Source organism: Desmodus rotundus, chromosome X, assembly GCF_022682495.2.
Source record: "Desmodus rotundus isolate HL8 chromosome X, HLdesRot8A.1, whole genome shotgun sequence".
NCBI lineage: Eukaryota > Metazoa > Chordata > Mammalia > Chiroptera > Phyllostomidae > Desmodus > Desmodus rotundus.
Genome location: NC_071400.1, coordinates 89,057,202 through 89,073,180, shown reverse-complemented (window position 1 = coordinate 89,073,180; position 15,979 = coordinate 89,057,202). Strand labels below are relative to the sequence as shown.

At 34.9% G+C, this 15,979-nt stretch overlaps 1 protein-coding gene across 4 annotated transcripts in view; it reads left to right on the top strand.

The window, feature by feature from the left end:
• Positions 1-15,979, top strand: part of CNKSR2 (connector enhancer of kinase suppressor of Ras 2) — a 280,032-nt gene that overhangs the window by 258,660 nt on the left and 5,393 nt on the right. The window lies entirely within an intron of this gene.

The following is a 15,979-nucleotide window of genomic DNA, read 5'->3' as shown; positions in this document are numbered from 1 at the left end:
CAGTAGCTATAAAGTCGTTTGGATTTTTTCCATAGAACATTGAGAGTCAGCTTAGCTTTCTTTAGTAAAACTTTCTTTAAATGGACAGTGCTTTATTTCCATGTCTCTGGTTCTATTTTGCTCACTTGTTTGTTTTGTTGGTTAGGTTCCACTTACAAGAGAGATTATATGTTATTTGTCTTTCATCGCCTGGTTTATTTCACTTAGCATAATGCTCTCTAGTTCCATCCATGCTGTTGCGAAGGGTAGAACAGACTGATATTGACCAGAGGGGAGGGAGGAGAGGGATAACAGGGGAAACAATGGGGAGGGTCGAGTAAAGGAACTTGTACAAAAGACCCATGGACAGGGACAATAGGGGGGAGGATTGAGTGTGGGAGGTGGGTGGACAGGGCAGGGGACAACAATGGAGAAAAAATGGGGATAACTGCAATTGAGCAACAATAAACAAACAAACAATAAATAAATAAAACAAAATACTCCTAAAAAATAAAAATAAAGAATAAAAGGACAGTGCTATACAAATTGTCAGGAGGGGGAAAAATGAAACTCAAATAATACCCCATTTTTAATATATTCTTCATATGTTCTGAGATTCCATAGTTTTCCATCCCAGATGCAAGATGAGTTTGCTGTTCCAAAATGTAATGGCCAATAATTTCAAAACAACTAAGATTGAATATGAATACTTATTATTCTAACTTCTGAGTTTTTGTGAACATGGATGTTTGCTTACATCCATACTATATTTCTAACACATGCGATTTTATAGTGATTTTTACCAAATTTTTCTTCTTGTCATATACATAATATATTTAAAATACCTAAAATATAATAATTTGAATATTATAATATGAAGATGACTTTAACAATGCAGATGTATAAGAATAGTCCATGATGTAATTACAGATTGAAAAATAAGAGAATATGAAAATGTTATTAAAGTGAGATTTATAACAAATTTAAAGTAAATAAAAATATTAACTCTAATAAGTAACACTTAAGGTACAATTTTGGGTTCTTAAAAATGTCTCTTAAATGTTCTTTTTACCTTTCTTAGCATTTGCTTTGCTAGGGGAGGTATTTTTGTTGTCCTTATTGCTAAGAATTTCAGTTGGCAGTGCCCTCAAAGCAGGTGTCCTTGCCAGAGTTGTTAATGAGCAAATGACACCAAATGTCATGTTGATATGCCAAGGAGGTTACTAATAAGGCATTAACATTTAGAAGTTATTGAAGGGATAAAATCAATATTGTATTTTTTGTAATATTGTAAGCTCGGCCAGAAGAAGTAGGCAGAAGTTCATTTCAAGCTTCTACAATCATAAACGATGTTAAAGCATGAGAGGAAATAACATCTTTACATTTTTAGCACAAGAATAACTCCTTTTCTTACTCTACTCTCAGCCGACACACCCACTGTTGTACTCTTGTTTAAAAGTATGTAGTATTTCATTCACTTTTACAGATCAATACCTTTGTTTTCCCCTCACTTCATCTGGAGGGATATCACGTTACTAGAGCTAACAATGAATATTTTTTTAAACAGTAATTCCACCAAAATCAGAATGACAGTACTTTGAGTATACTATATGAATTCAGAATAAGAATAGGGTTGACTCTATAGAGCAAAAGTTCACGAAGACCTATGTTACTGTTAATTTGAAGTGTCTTTATTTTATTTTATTAAATATTTTTAAAAGACTTTATTCATTTATTTTTAGACAGAGGGGGAGGGAGGGAGAAAGAGAGAGAGAGAAGCATCAATGTGTGGTTGCCTCTCATGTACCCGCTACTGGGGACCTGGCCCACAACCCAGGCATGGGCCCTGACTGGGAATTGAACCGGTGACCCTTTGGTTCACAGGCTGCACTCAATCCACTGAGCCACACCAGCCAGGTCCCCAGTAAGGGGCACGTGAGAATTATGTCCTTATTTTAGATCACATTTTCAAGAACTAAAAAGTTGTGCCATTGACTGTCTACTTACTAAAGAAACTGTGAAGTAAAAGCAAAATTTGCATAGCATCAAAATTTACTATCAGGTCATTTTTACTGATCAGTAACTTGACACAGGACATAGAGCAAAGTCCTTTGTTTACTATGAGTAGGTTTTGATGACATACTAAATGTATTTTTATAACCCCGACTCCCCAGGCACAAATACCCTTATCTGTTATTCCACTGGAATATCCAGTTTGGAGAATTCAAATCAAGTGCAATGGGCACATTAAATTGCTCAGGCCATGGAAGTAAAATCATTTTACCATATATTCCCATAGGTGGTTTAAGGTTTAGATAAGATTGGAACTGCTTTTTAGAGCACATATCAGGTAGGAAAGAGAATGTCCTAGTGGGGTTGAAAGGGCCAAAGAACCCATTGAAAGAAATAGTCAAGAAAACAAGCGAGATATAGTCCCAATTTGCCTTTTCATTTTGGCAGACCAGACATAGTTACAGATGAAGTGTTGTGTCACATATGATTTACCTGTTCACCCCATTGGCAGTTCTCATCACTGAGTTACTTCACACCAATTATCATCCAGAAAGAATGCTATCTATTTAATTATATCATTTAAATATAACCGTGTAAGGTGGTAACAGGTGAAAATGCTCACAAATTAAAAATATGCATTGTTGATCTCTAAAGTATTAGTGGATATAGAAAAGTCTATTCCCTACAGTGTGTTCATGTCTCAGACTTTAGCCATGTTAACTTTGTAGCTATTTCATTTGGAAATGAGAATTTTAAACAGATTATTTTAAAATAAGTAATTATTAATCATAAAATAGTTTGGAACAGCAACCAATTCTTCTCATAAACTGCTGTCTACCCATGTTGCTGAAAGAAAAATTTACCGGGAATGGTTATATTTTTTACTAAGGTTATGTCATTGGAGTTTGATGTGATTCTTTTGTTAATAATCTCAAAATATCCTTAAGAAATGTTTAAAAATAGGGATGAATTAGGATGAAATGGTTTGAGATGATTTAAATGTTTGATAGGAAAGGAAAAAACTTCCTCTAGCCTGTTAGGTTCTTTGGGTGGGGCCTACAAATTAAGTTGACAAAAGAGTAACAGGAGAAAAGGCATGTGAATTTTATTCTACATTAATATTTTAACATTTATATACACAGAGTCCTTCATAGAAAAGAAATGAAGACCCAAAGAAGTGATTAGGCCTGGAGCCTTAAATACCATTTTAACAAGAAGCAATAAATTGTAGAGAAGTGACAAGATAAAGGAAAAGGGAGTTGGGCTTCTAGGGCAATAAATTGTGGGAAAGTAGATATGTGTGAGAAACTAACACAAGATAAGGGTTATTTTAATAATGTTTGCTTGTGCTGACCCATCTGGATGTCAGCTTTCTGTATCCAGTGATAAGGTTTGTTTTTTTTGGTATGGAAGAGGAGAGGAGGAACACCATGACAAGGGGAAATTAATGTCCTGCTTTTAGGCAGATAGGAGAACAGCCAAAGATCTATGTTTGCTGCTTTTTAATTACCTTCGGCTCAAAATAATCCTTATATGAGAGTGGCAAATTTCAGGTAGCATAGCAGGATCCCCTTCAGTTTTAAAGTCTACTGTAAGCATCAGAACTCACCTGTTTTATATTTCATATATATATACATATTTTATATTTCATATATATACATTCATTTTGTCTTTAAATTTGCTGTAAATTTCAAATATTTTTACTTCTATATATGTTTAATTAAAATTAATATAGTCATAACATTAATGTAATTACATATAGTATAATTACATATAATATACATTATTAGGGTAATTGTATAATTACATTTTAGTTATATAATTGAATCTGTCTATGTGTTCGTATATCTGTATGTGTGTATATACATACATATATATATAGTTTGTACTTTAAAAAGTAGAGCTTTATTTTAATGATAATTCTTAACTACAAAATTTTAAGGTAGAAATTGGGGAAGGGGTTGTACAACTATACTATGAACTCTTTTAGGTCAGACTATCATCTTTGTATATTTATCCCTAATAGTTAATATAGTTATTATACCTATAGGTGCCCATTAAATCCTTATTGAACATTGCATGTCTATAAAAATGAATTCCTCGCATTTTCTCTTCTAAATTCAGAATGGTGACATTTGAGATGATAATATAAAGTGGCAAAATTCCATAGTACATTTTTCTGAAATCTCTATAGGCACTTAATTGAAAATAAACTGATGGCAAATTGAATTAATATACCATGTTCTTCTGTAACTATTAAATATAAAAGACCTTTTTACTTGTTGCTTTTACATAAGCTTCTTTTAAAGTGCACTTTAGGTCTGCCCTTATTTCACAATAGTGGTTTTTAATGCAGATAGAAAAAGCCAGAGTCTATGATATACTCATAATAACAAATTAACTCCTAAAGGCACTCTAAGTTCAGAGTATAGCAGTAGGTACATTATGATGAGATGCTACTATCATAAGGAAACACTGTCTTCTGTGAATTATACACAGAGGATGGAATTGTGATTTGGCAATTTAGAACAACATTCTAATTATCTGGAAACAGTATTTCCCTATCTGTTTTGCCTGTGGCTAGGTCCATCAAATATTTTATTTTACCTAGGATTGCTAATTAAAGATCTCCACAAGTGTATAAGTATAGGTACAAATTATGTTGCTTTTTACTATTTACCACTTTATTTTGAAAAAGAATACTTTAACATGAAAATTTTATTCTTCATTCATAAAATAAAAATAAAGACTTGTCAATTCATTTCCCCTATGGTATTAAATTTTAAAATATGGAAACAAATTTTAAAAATCTGATAACTCAAACTTGACAAGAAAATAGGCCCTCAAAATTCAGACAGATACTACTCAAGCCACAATTAACAAATTTCTCTCTTGGTCCTAACATTCTCAACCTAGGTATTAGCCCACTGTTTTCAGTGCTTACACTGAGAAAAATAATTATCACTGCTGACTATCCGTGGTGTTAGATATTCCTATTTTTCAAAAAGAAAAAATTAAATATGAACACATACATTAAAAGAAGGGGAGTCTCCAGATAATGATGTTATACAGATACTTTTTTTAAAAGCACACAAAACAATCTGTTCTCCCATGAGCTATGCAAATGTTACTTTTGATAGGCTTGAATGTTCATTATTGGTGACCTTTGTTATCTGCAAGCAGTTTGAGACCAATAGTCAGTCGGTGGATTTGCCCTTAAATTTGCCCTCAAGCTTACTGATAATGGAAGTGAATAATGGAATCAAGTTTCCTCTTAGAACTCGGACAGAAATAGGAATCTTTCAAAGTGCTATTCCGGCTGAAGGACTTCTTATTTCCATTTTCACATATTTTCTTCTCTTTCATTCATTAAGGAAAAATTTTTTCACCTATTTTATATTCAAACTCAATTATTCTCTTGCAAATATTGGTGCTTCCGCCCTTACCCTATAAATCTAACTCTCAGGCTTTTGATTTAGGATCATCAGCTATTCCTAGCAGGTACATTATTGGAAGCCTGATTACGTTTGTAGAACTACTATTTCTGTTTATTATTTGAGTGGTCCTTAGTGGGGAGATTTTTAAATTCATAAAACAAAAATGGAAAGAGACACACTCCTAAATGTATCTTTCATAGATTGCATCTATAAAGAGCTAGCATGGAAAGTGGATCCACCCCGGAATAAGTCATCCTAGACTCAACATGGCATTATATCTGGGTTCACCGTTCAGATCTCAAGGGGTTTAATAACGAGGAAACACGATCTGTTTCTTTTTATCCAGCTGGATTGGTAGCCTCACAATCGGCGGTTTCAGTGATGAGTGAAAGCTCAATAAATATTTGTTAAGCACGCCAAATAAAAACATTGCTGATTTTCCTGGAGGTAGCATAACTGTTGTTTCAAAATACAGTTGATTATAGGGTTGGTAAATAGTGAAGTTTATTTCGATAGCAGGAAGTGGGGAATATTTTTATAGTTAGAATATTGGACAAAAGAAAACAATCAAGACCCATATAATTTAAGTTTTTTTAAAGGAACGTGCAATTTACACTTGTTCTTAAAAAAAAAAAAAACAGGGATAAAATTAGTCTGTCATTATAATAAATAATTTAAGTGATTTGAATATTTGACTATTTGTGTGTGGATAAATGAAGTTGTCAAGAGCAAGAAAGTGCAATAAAAACACAAAGGTAGAGAAAAGAAGAATGTTGAGAACCAGAAAGGGACTTGCAAAAAGTAAGACATAAATATGAGACTCACAAAAGAAGACAAAGACAGGCTTTCCTGGAACAGTGTCATTATGAAGCAGGTTGGTTTTTGTGTTTTAGGGATTTCATGTAGATTAACCATATACTAGTCCATCATATCTGACCCTCGTGGCCTGCCAATGCACCCACCAATACATACAGTTGATTTAATGGGTATGAGTCTGCAAGTATCTTTATAATTGTTCTGTTTGCCTCGAGAATAAAGATGAACTATTTAATACTACATAAAACTAGAACTTCAAATAATTTATTCAAGCAGTTTGCCAAGGACTCTAGCATTTTGCTGTATGCTCCATAGACTATTTCCATTAGATTCCTTGGCAAAAACCTTGAAATCATTTGAGATGTGTAATACAATGTTGCACTGGTGACAGAACTAAAAATAAAATGCTATGTGATATGCCCAACTACAGGCTTCTGAGTTATAAACCACCAGTATACCATAGTACAAAAATTGGCATCATTCCAACCAGCCCTACGCAAGGTGTAGCCCGTCCTGATGTGATTGGCCTGAAGCGGGTCCCAAACTGTAGTGGGGACAAGAATCACCCAGGTTGCTTGCTTAAAAAGCATATTCCTGAGTTCCATGCTCAGAAATCCTAATTCAGTGGATTAGAGGTAGGGCTCAGAAATTTGTGTTTAACAAGCAGACCTCTCCCCGTGAGATTTGGTAGCCAGTGGTGCTGAGCGCTACTAGTTGGAGAGACGCCTTGCCCTAGGGAGTTACCTCCTCTTATGCTAATGCAGGGTGGGGCAAAAGTAGGTTTACAGTTGTGAGTACACAAAATAGTTTATTCTTGAACTATTATCTTTTAATTATTGTATTATTTTCCATACGAGCAGTTGTAAACCTACTTTTGCCCCACCCTGTATATGTAGTTTGAGAACCAACTAGTGATTTTGAAATAACAGGCCTCCCCCACCATCCTGCACTATGGCAAGGGACTCACCTCAGGAAGTGTTTCCTATCTCTTGGAGTAGAATTCAGCAATCTTTTTTTATTTACCAATACAAAAGTTCATTTACCAAAAGTTCAACGTGAACATGTACATGACTCGATTTTTATATTGCAGTAAAACAAGTGCTGTGGAGAGGGGACATGTGACGCAGTTGATTTGTCTGGTGAATGTAGCCATTCTTTATACTCATCCCAAGGTTTCTACCATGATGATACTATTTCCTCCTATTACCACCATTCCCATATTGTTCTGTAACCCACTAGTTGCTACCTCCACACATTCATCTACCACAAGATTCATAAAGATAGCAAATTCCCACAGTATTCCTTGAACATGTCTGCCACCATTTAATTTCATTGATAACTTCTTGTCCATAAATTTTTTAAACTCAGGGGTAAGCTTTGCTCACAGTGTCTACTTAGCAAGCCCAAAGATCGAATTCGGCAGTCTTATAGAAGAGACAACATACTAAATGTAATTAAATGTGACTTGATTTCCAGGGCTCTAGTTCAGGTTTAGTATGGGCTAAGTACACTAGAAATTAAACTACTCATGGAACATTTTTTTCTGAGGGGAAATGAAGGGTGTGTTCATAACAACAACTTACAAGGTGTTTGAATTGCATAGATCAATTAGAAAAAATTCAAACTTAGAAATGGTCTTGTGCCCAAGGTTAGACTGTCTATGGTTTCGTTATTTGAAATTCCATGATCCTTATGAAACAAAGTGGTAGAAGCCAGAGCTAGCATTCCAGTATTATTATTTCCTTTAAAATTAAATTTTGTCTTTTGTTTCATTTGACTTACATATGAATATTATTTAGTTCCCAGCTCCTTTTCTATTAAAAAAAACAGTATGATATGATAAACAAAAATTAGTTCTTCTGGTTTCTGAACTATGCTGCGTCCTGTTTTCTAGATACAGTGCTAAGGGCTACTCACACTCCTTCCATTTTCTAAGAGAAATTGTAATGAACAAACACTTTCTCACCTTGTTCCTTCTTAATTTAACTCAAAAGCTATTACAAGGTGTTGCAGATAAAAATGTGCCCTAGGCCAGCAAGACAACTTGTGCCTGGTGACAATATTTGGATTCCTCAGAATCCAAAATAAAATGAACTGAAAGAAACTACAGTTTATTTTATCCCATTGTTCTTAGTTTCCCAGGTCTTTCAGAAACTTTAGTCTCTTCTAGTTTCTTAATTCCATGGCATGTGGGTTATGTTCAGTTATAAAGTCACCCTTTCATCACATTTACCCTGTTAGAGCTTTTCATTTCTCTTCACTTTGTGTTAGTCAGCATTGGGCCTCCTCATTGGAATCACTATAGCTGGGCTCTGCTATCTCACTGATTAGCACATGATAACAAATGTATATTAGTGTAGTAAGACTTTTCCTCATAATTCTTCATTGCATGAATTTGAGGAAAGATCCTGTATAGAAATACAGTTTAATTTTTTTGAAAGACTGATCATTTTACATATGTATGGAGAATACTTCTAACAAAATTTTCTCATTAAAATCACAGATGTGCATTAAAAAAGTATAGAGGTGGGAAAGATGTACCTGAGCTGTGTATTCTTTTGTATATGTAAGATTGGCGTTTCTAAGTAACCAGACTTAAAACAAAAAGTGTCCCATTTATGGCCAAATAGACTTGCATGCCAACAGAAAGACATTATGGTATTGAAACCATATGCAATTCTAGCCATATTTTTTCTCTTTTCTCTTCATGGGTATTGCATGATGGTATTTCTAATACAAATACTAATATGCTTTAGAAATAATGGCACTCGCAGGTCTTTCATCGTATTGTATCACTGCTTTATCATATTAGGCTAATACACTGCGAGAGTTGGTAGAACCTCTCCATGCCAAATCGGATCCACTTCTGTTGGCACTCAACCCATTGGACTCACAGATTGATAAGCTAATGTTTAGAGAATTTAGATCGGAGAGAGTCGGCACGGCATACTCAACATCAACCTCTTGCAAGCAACTAAAATGGCCTCGTCCTTGCTGTTTATAACAGAAAACAGACTTTTAAAAAGCTTAGATCATCAAGTGTTTTGGATTGGGGGCCTCCCTAAAGGGATGTTAAGAGGGGCAGGCCACTCTTAAGAAGAATGCGAGCTTTCTACACTGCAACTAGCATAAGATCAAAGCCAATCAAGATGGAGAACAGTGACAGAAAACTGCCATTTCTGTGGGAGAACAGAAGGGGAAGGGTATTGACTGGGAAGGGCTCTGTGTGGTGACACCTCAGTTGTGTTCTCCTGACACCAGGAAAGGAGAGGGATCAGCTCCAATAACTAGGAAACCCTGGCTTTTTAATGGACTTTTTGGTGGCCTCTTTAAGGCAAAGCAGAGGAAGCAAATTCTGTGCATTAAGTGTATTTTGCATTTTTAAAATTTGACGTGCTGTATTGTACTAAATTTAAGTGTAATCTATTAAGGCAAGGTATACACAACCTGCTCTGAAATTTACTGTTTATTCTATTAAAAAGTGTATTCAGGTGCAACACAGAGACTGCTTTTGGTGACACTAATGAAGAAGATTCCTCACGCCAGGCTTTATTAGATTCCTCAGCTAATATCCTAACTTTTTCCTTATTTCTTGGCACTTGTATACAAATGGTGTTGCCTCATAGGACAGGCATGAGCTATTCTTTTCTGTAAAATTTTCCAAATCTATAGGCTGTGGTTTTCACTTTTGAAAAAGTATTTTGTCTGGATGTCTTTCAAACTAGCTTCAGATATTATTTAATACTGTGTAACTGGGTCCCTTATGGCTCAATATTGCTTATTTTTCTTCTGTAGTGGATGTGAAATTTCCTTTATTTAGTTGGATAAAATACTCTGTAATAATCTCAATGCTAATTAATGGATATTTCATACTGTGCAATGAACAGATAATATAACATTGTATTTGAAAATGTTTTTTCTTCCTGTTGCCGCAGTGTGTGGTATTGCATAATGTGAATACCTGTAAAAATATAAATTACTTAAAAATAAAAATATCACCAATTGGTATCAGATCTTTTTAGATAGCTAAATAATTTGCTAAGTATGCTTGATAGTAAATATCTTTCTAAAGAGAAGTCATATTTGCTCCTTTCTCACAAATGGAATTTGTGTTGTGAATAAAATCACATTGATCTGCCTTACAACTGCCTCTGTGCTCTAACCGTTTTAATGTGTTTTTTTAAGTATATATAAAAAGGATGGTTCTGGTATGTAGAAATCCATCAAAAAGCATTTTGTTGGTATTTAATATTAGTGGAATTGTCTTGGGTCATTCTCCCTGTTTATTACAGCAAAATGTTATGATATGAAGAATTTTTTTGAATTAAGGACTACTATGGTGACTCCACATTGATTTTAAACAGAATCATCTCTTAGCTTTGATTTTAAAACTGCCCCCTTTATGAATTCCTGTCTAAGAATTAGATACCTTGACCTGCATGTCTCTATTAGTTAAATTTTCTAAATTCTGTGGGTAGATGTAGAATCAGTCATTTGTGTCTGTGGTTGTCCTTCAAAGAACCTATCCTTTGGGTCAATAAATCAATGCCAAGGATACCAACATTTTGCCATCTGAACTATTAATCATAAAAACTACTGTAGTACCCTGGAAATTCAACCACTGCCATATCTTGTGGCATGAAACCACGTAATTTGGCAGAAACGCCATGCTCAGAGAATGAAGTATAGAATAAACTCCAACTCTGTCTCTTTGCCACATCTTTACAGAAGTAAGCTTTACTGTTCTGCAGAAGGAACTGACAGACACTAGCATGAGCCGTACTTGATTTTGGTGAAGCACAAGGTCATTCTTATACAGGGATAGGTTTCACATGTTCTTTAAAAATACACTTAGCAATACTGGTGGATTCACTCAAGCTGACTTTTAAAAGAAGGGTTCTTTCTCACTGAAATTAATTTTATCAGAGAATTACTGTTATTTTGACTAAGAGAAAAAACAAATTACTTTAAATTATGAAAAGGGTAGTTGATTACAAAGCAATGAGTAAAATCCAGCTTTTAAAATCTTATACTTTTTTATGATATAACTCTCCCCCAAGCAATACAAAGCTAGACACAGCTATCTAGCTGACTTATATAAAAGCAAGAATTAAGAGAGGTAACATTTAATTATAAGACAACTCAAAATACAGTGTAAACTCCTGAATACATAATCATCTTTAGCATAAAACCTATAAGCATTCAACCTATCTACATTAAACCCATTAAAAGTTTAATTGTCACCTTACATAAAAAGAAGTTGTTCATCATGGTGTGCTAGTAAATTAGTATTCACAGAAAATATTCTCGTTGTCTCAATGCAAATGTTTAATTGACCTTCATGACAAGAATAGTGCTCCACATACGTGACACTGTTAGCCTGGAAGCCTTCTGTGGTTGTACAAGAACGAATGCCTCTCACATTTGACTGGTGACTAATGCTACTATGTCCAGCCTTCTCTCCCCCTTGTGACTTAGCCTTTCCCAGCTTTCTGTGCTCATTACCCAGCTGTGTTGTGGAAGGAACAACTGTTTCCAGGAAGACATCATTATCCAATTATAAAAGAGCACAGTTACCTTCCAAAACGTGTGTCAAAACTGATTATCCATTGTTGGCTTGGTTCTTCACAAGCGCAGTTGGTATACTTGTTTTGTTTTCTTTCCATTTTTTTACTATCTTTCAACATTGTCATCACAGTCATGGGGAAATGGGGAGGACGCCAGAATGAAATTTGGGGTCACCAAGTTTGTATTCTGCTGTCCTTAATCTTCACCAAAGGAACATGAGCAAAATTGTATAATAGATTGTCATGAAAATTGCACAGTCACCTGACAGGGAGCCCTCTTTGGAGTACTGTGTGTACAAAGTAGAGAAAACCACCACTCAGTTTAAACCTTGGGTGCACGAGGCACTGTGCCAGGTAGAAGAATGGGAAATGCAAAGGAGAGCAGGGGTTTTCTGCTCAACGAAAGTCACAGTCTAGGCCTTTGAGGGAGGGTGTACGTGGGGCCAATGAGGCACAGGAAGAAAAAAACTGGAATTTCTCCTCAGGTCTTATAGCTCATGTTCTTCAAATTTATTCTCTGTCTCTGTTTTATAACATGCATATCTATTAATGTAGAGTAATTACATGCATACAAGTTATCAGAAGCAGTAGTGTTTTTAACTGATAACTATACACAATCAAAAAGTTTGGAAACCACTGAGCATGAATGTAAGGAAGTACGTCAACCGAAGACCTTTCAGTATTTGATAAATGTATTATCATCTGCTAATATCCATTTGCAAGAAAGTTCCAACAAACTATTATTTTGCATTAGCTAATCTTTTCTTTGGCCTTTTCTTTATCACTATGTGGAGGGCATATGCAACCTGAAAGCACCAAATAGTCAGCTGCTGTGATGCTCACCACATAGGAATAGGGATATGTATGTCATGGTGTAGCTAGAGTATCAGTGAAGCAATAGAGGGTCTTCTTTTGCCCCTGCCATGTATGGCACAGCCAGAAATGACCCTCCCTTGGCACAGAAGTTAATTTATAAATAACTTCTTTGTGATACTCAAATCAATCAGTCAGTGAAATTTTATGTAGTAAACTCCATATGTTCTCTTTGCTTTAATACAATTGGAAAAGTTTATCATCTGACACAGAACTAATTTACATGCTATAAACATAAATACAATGTGGGAGGGAATTTATTTGTGCAAAGGCCCAGAATTCCTCAATAAATTAGATACCAATCAAAAGTTTATTGCAGCAGCAATACACTTCCTCATTAGGAATCACTGAAGGTTCCTAAATATGTCCTCTGGTTTGCATGTGGCCTTCTACACTTTGCCAACTTTCAGAAATTCATTCAAATCGCAAAAGACCTGGTATTCCGCCAGTGCTCCAATGGCATGTTGAAAGAAAGTCAATCAGGAAGCAGACTTCACCAAGTGCTTGCCTGCTCTTCTAAAGCAAGCCTCTTCTAGAAGAAGAAAAGCAAGGGTTTAAAAAGAGAGAAACCAGAAGAGAAGTGAGAAGGAGACAAAGAAGAAGAGGGCAAAAAGAGAAGAAAATAAAGGTGCTTTCATATTTTCAGTTGCAACAGTAGCCCCAATTGACTTAATTGGTATTCACCTGAGAAAAAAAATCAAGGAAACCAATTGAAAATTATAAAAGAAAATAAAGGTCTGTTTTTGTCTTGAATGTTGAGTTCTGTGTTGTTTTGACTGTTGAGCACAGTGATTCAGATTTATAATGTGATTCTGCCCCTCACCCCCCTCCTTTGAAAATTAAAGGATTCTTTGTCTGGTCTTAAAATGTTCAGTGATTGGTGGCATCCCGTGGCAGCCTGGCATGTCAATCCCTCATCCTTCCTCATCCCACTGCTGTGTCTTGTGATGTTGCATATGTGTATGATGTGTAGAGGTGGGGGGGGGTGCCTTACTTATGTCTAATAGGAGTCACACTATTCCATTACTAGCAAATGTTTCTGTGTTCCGTCTCATTGTGATTTCTTGTTCATATGTGCTGCCTAGAGATAAATCTATATTCAGTTATTCTTACAGCTGTGAAACCAGATTCTTTGTAGAATTATGTTGTCCTTTGGTTGAATGCCTTTACTCCCCCTTAACAGCAAGAACAAAGGGGGAAAAAACTTTCAGTTTTTTATTTATTGAATAGCTATGTTTATCACTTTTATATTAAATCTTTACATATCCTTTTAAAAGTAAAACTGCATTGAAACTTTATAAAAAATGATCTGTCCCAGTATTTCCACAAACTTTAAGAACTGGGGAGAAATAAAACTGGGTAAGAATGGTTTTTAAGCAAAATATATACTCCCTACAGTTTTAGGTAATGTGGAAGGTTATTTGTAAAATGAGAATTTACTATGTAAAAACACTCTGCTCCCTTAAATCTTAAAACTATAATCTGAATCCCTTTTTTCTTCACCTTCTTTCAAAAACTGCAAAACTAATGATACATTACAATACCTGATACCTAAACTACTATAATTCACATGCAGGCCTCCCATTTCTCTGTCACTCTCTGCTGTATGAAATTACATCAAGTTTTAGATGTAGTCTTGCCTTGAGGCTAAAAGAGTAACTGCTAAATAATTCTTAGGGGTCCTTTCCTGGCCTATGATTTTATGAAATGGAATTACGCTGTTCAAATGTATCCTTGTTTTTACAACTCCATGTAGTTACTCTGAATGACCTTATGATTTTGAGCCTTCCTGGCTCCAAACCATTCTCAATTAAAATTCACTATCCCATTTCATTCTTGCTCTTAACCCACAAAGCAGTTTCTCCTTTTTACAGTCCTCCATCCATCCATCCCTCAAAATTCTCTAGGTGTTGCCAACATTCAAAGATGAACCAACAGAAAATTTTAAAGCTGTTATTTAAAGGGATTGTTGTAATTTTAGATTATAGTTCTAAAGTAGATAGATGATTAGGAAGTTAAAATTCATGGAATTAGTAATAGCATGTGCTGATGATAACAAGGAACTTTCTAATGGAAGGACTCAATTATCATACCTACCAATAGTTGCTAACCTCAGCATCAGAGCCAAAAATTGAATATGAAACCTGAATGAAGTTATGTTTTAATACTAAAGGTGATCCCTTTAAGTTAAGGTACTGTGTGTGGGGGCTTCGGGGGTGGTTTTAGGTACACTCTAAAAAGTTTTTTTAAGAGTGCTGCATTTTAAGGGAGTCTCACAGATTCGTTAACACTTAATTGTTAGATGCACAGCTCAAATGATTATTGACAATCATGAATTCTGGAGTTACACTGCCCCGTTGGAATTCTAGCTCATCCAGATACTATGACCTTGAGCAAGGCACTCCCCTGCTGTAAAATTAAAATCAAATAGATGTACTCCTAGCTTTGTTGTAAGGATTAAATGAGATTATGACCACTAAGCATTTGCCCTATTGTGTGGCACATATAAATATTTACTATTATTGCCAATTAGAGAGTCTTTTCGAACTATGTCAGAAAGCCTAAAATATTCACATGGACCATGATAGAATGAACAACATTCCATATCTACTCCTTGAGCCAATACAGTTAGTACTCCTCAAATAGAACTCTGGCTCTCTATTAATGGAGACAATGGAAACATGTTATAGCCCTAATCCCATCTACCACCACAAGTAAAATCCAAGTCCATCTTTGTTCATGATTGTTGAGAAAGGTATGACACCAATATTGTCATTTAAAGAACAAGATGGGAGTTTGACTTGTTCAATAGATCTAAGGTCTTTTCCGGAACCACTCTCTAAGATTTTTTTTTCAAGAATATTTCATTGCAGTCTTTTCTTCCTGGGTCTTACAAATGCTAAGTAGCTTCTCTTAGTATATGCCAGATTTCTCCTCAATATCCATATAAACATATTCCCATATTTGATTTAATTAAAGCATTATTATTGATAATTTATGATCATTTAGTGTATTTACAATGTGATGGACATTATTATGGCAGTCACATGAAACCTAAAAATCCTCACTGGCACACTATAGGAAGATTTTTATAATCAAATAGATTTCAATGAATGCCATTCCATTTTATGAAGTCTGAAAAAATGTAAAAGTCAGTTTATTGCTAAACCAGGAGAGCTCTCACTAATCAGCATTTCTATGCTTACCAGTATAATGATAAGGGATATTTATTAATGTTTTATAATATTCAATTATGTGCAGGATTGTTTCTGTGTTGTGTACCTTTTGTACTCT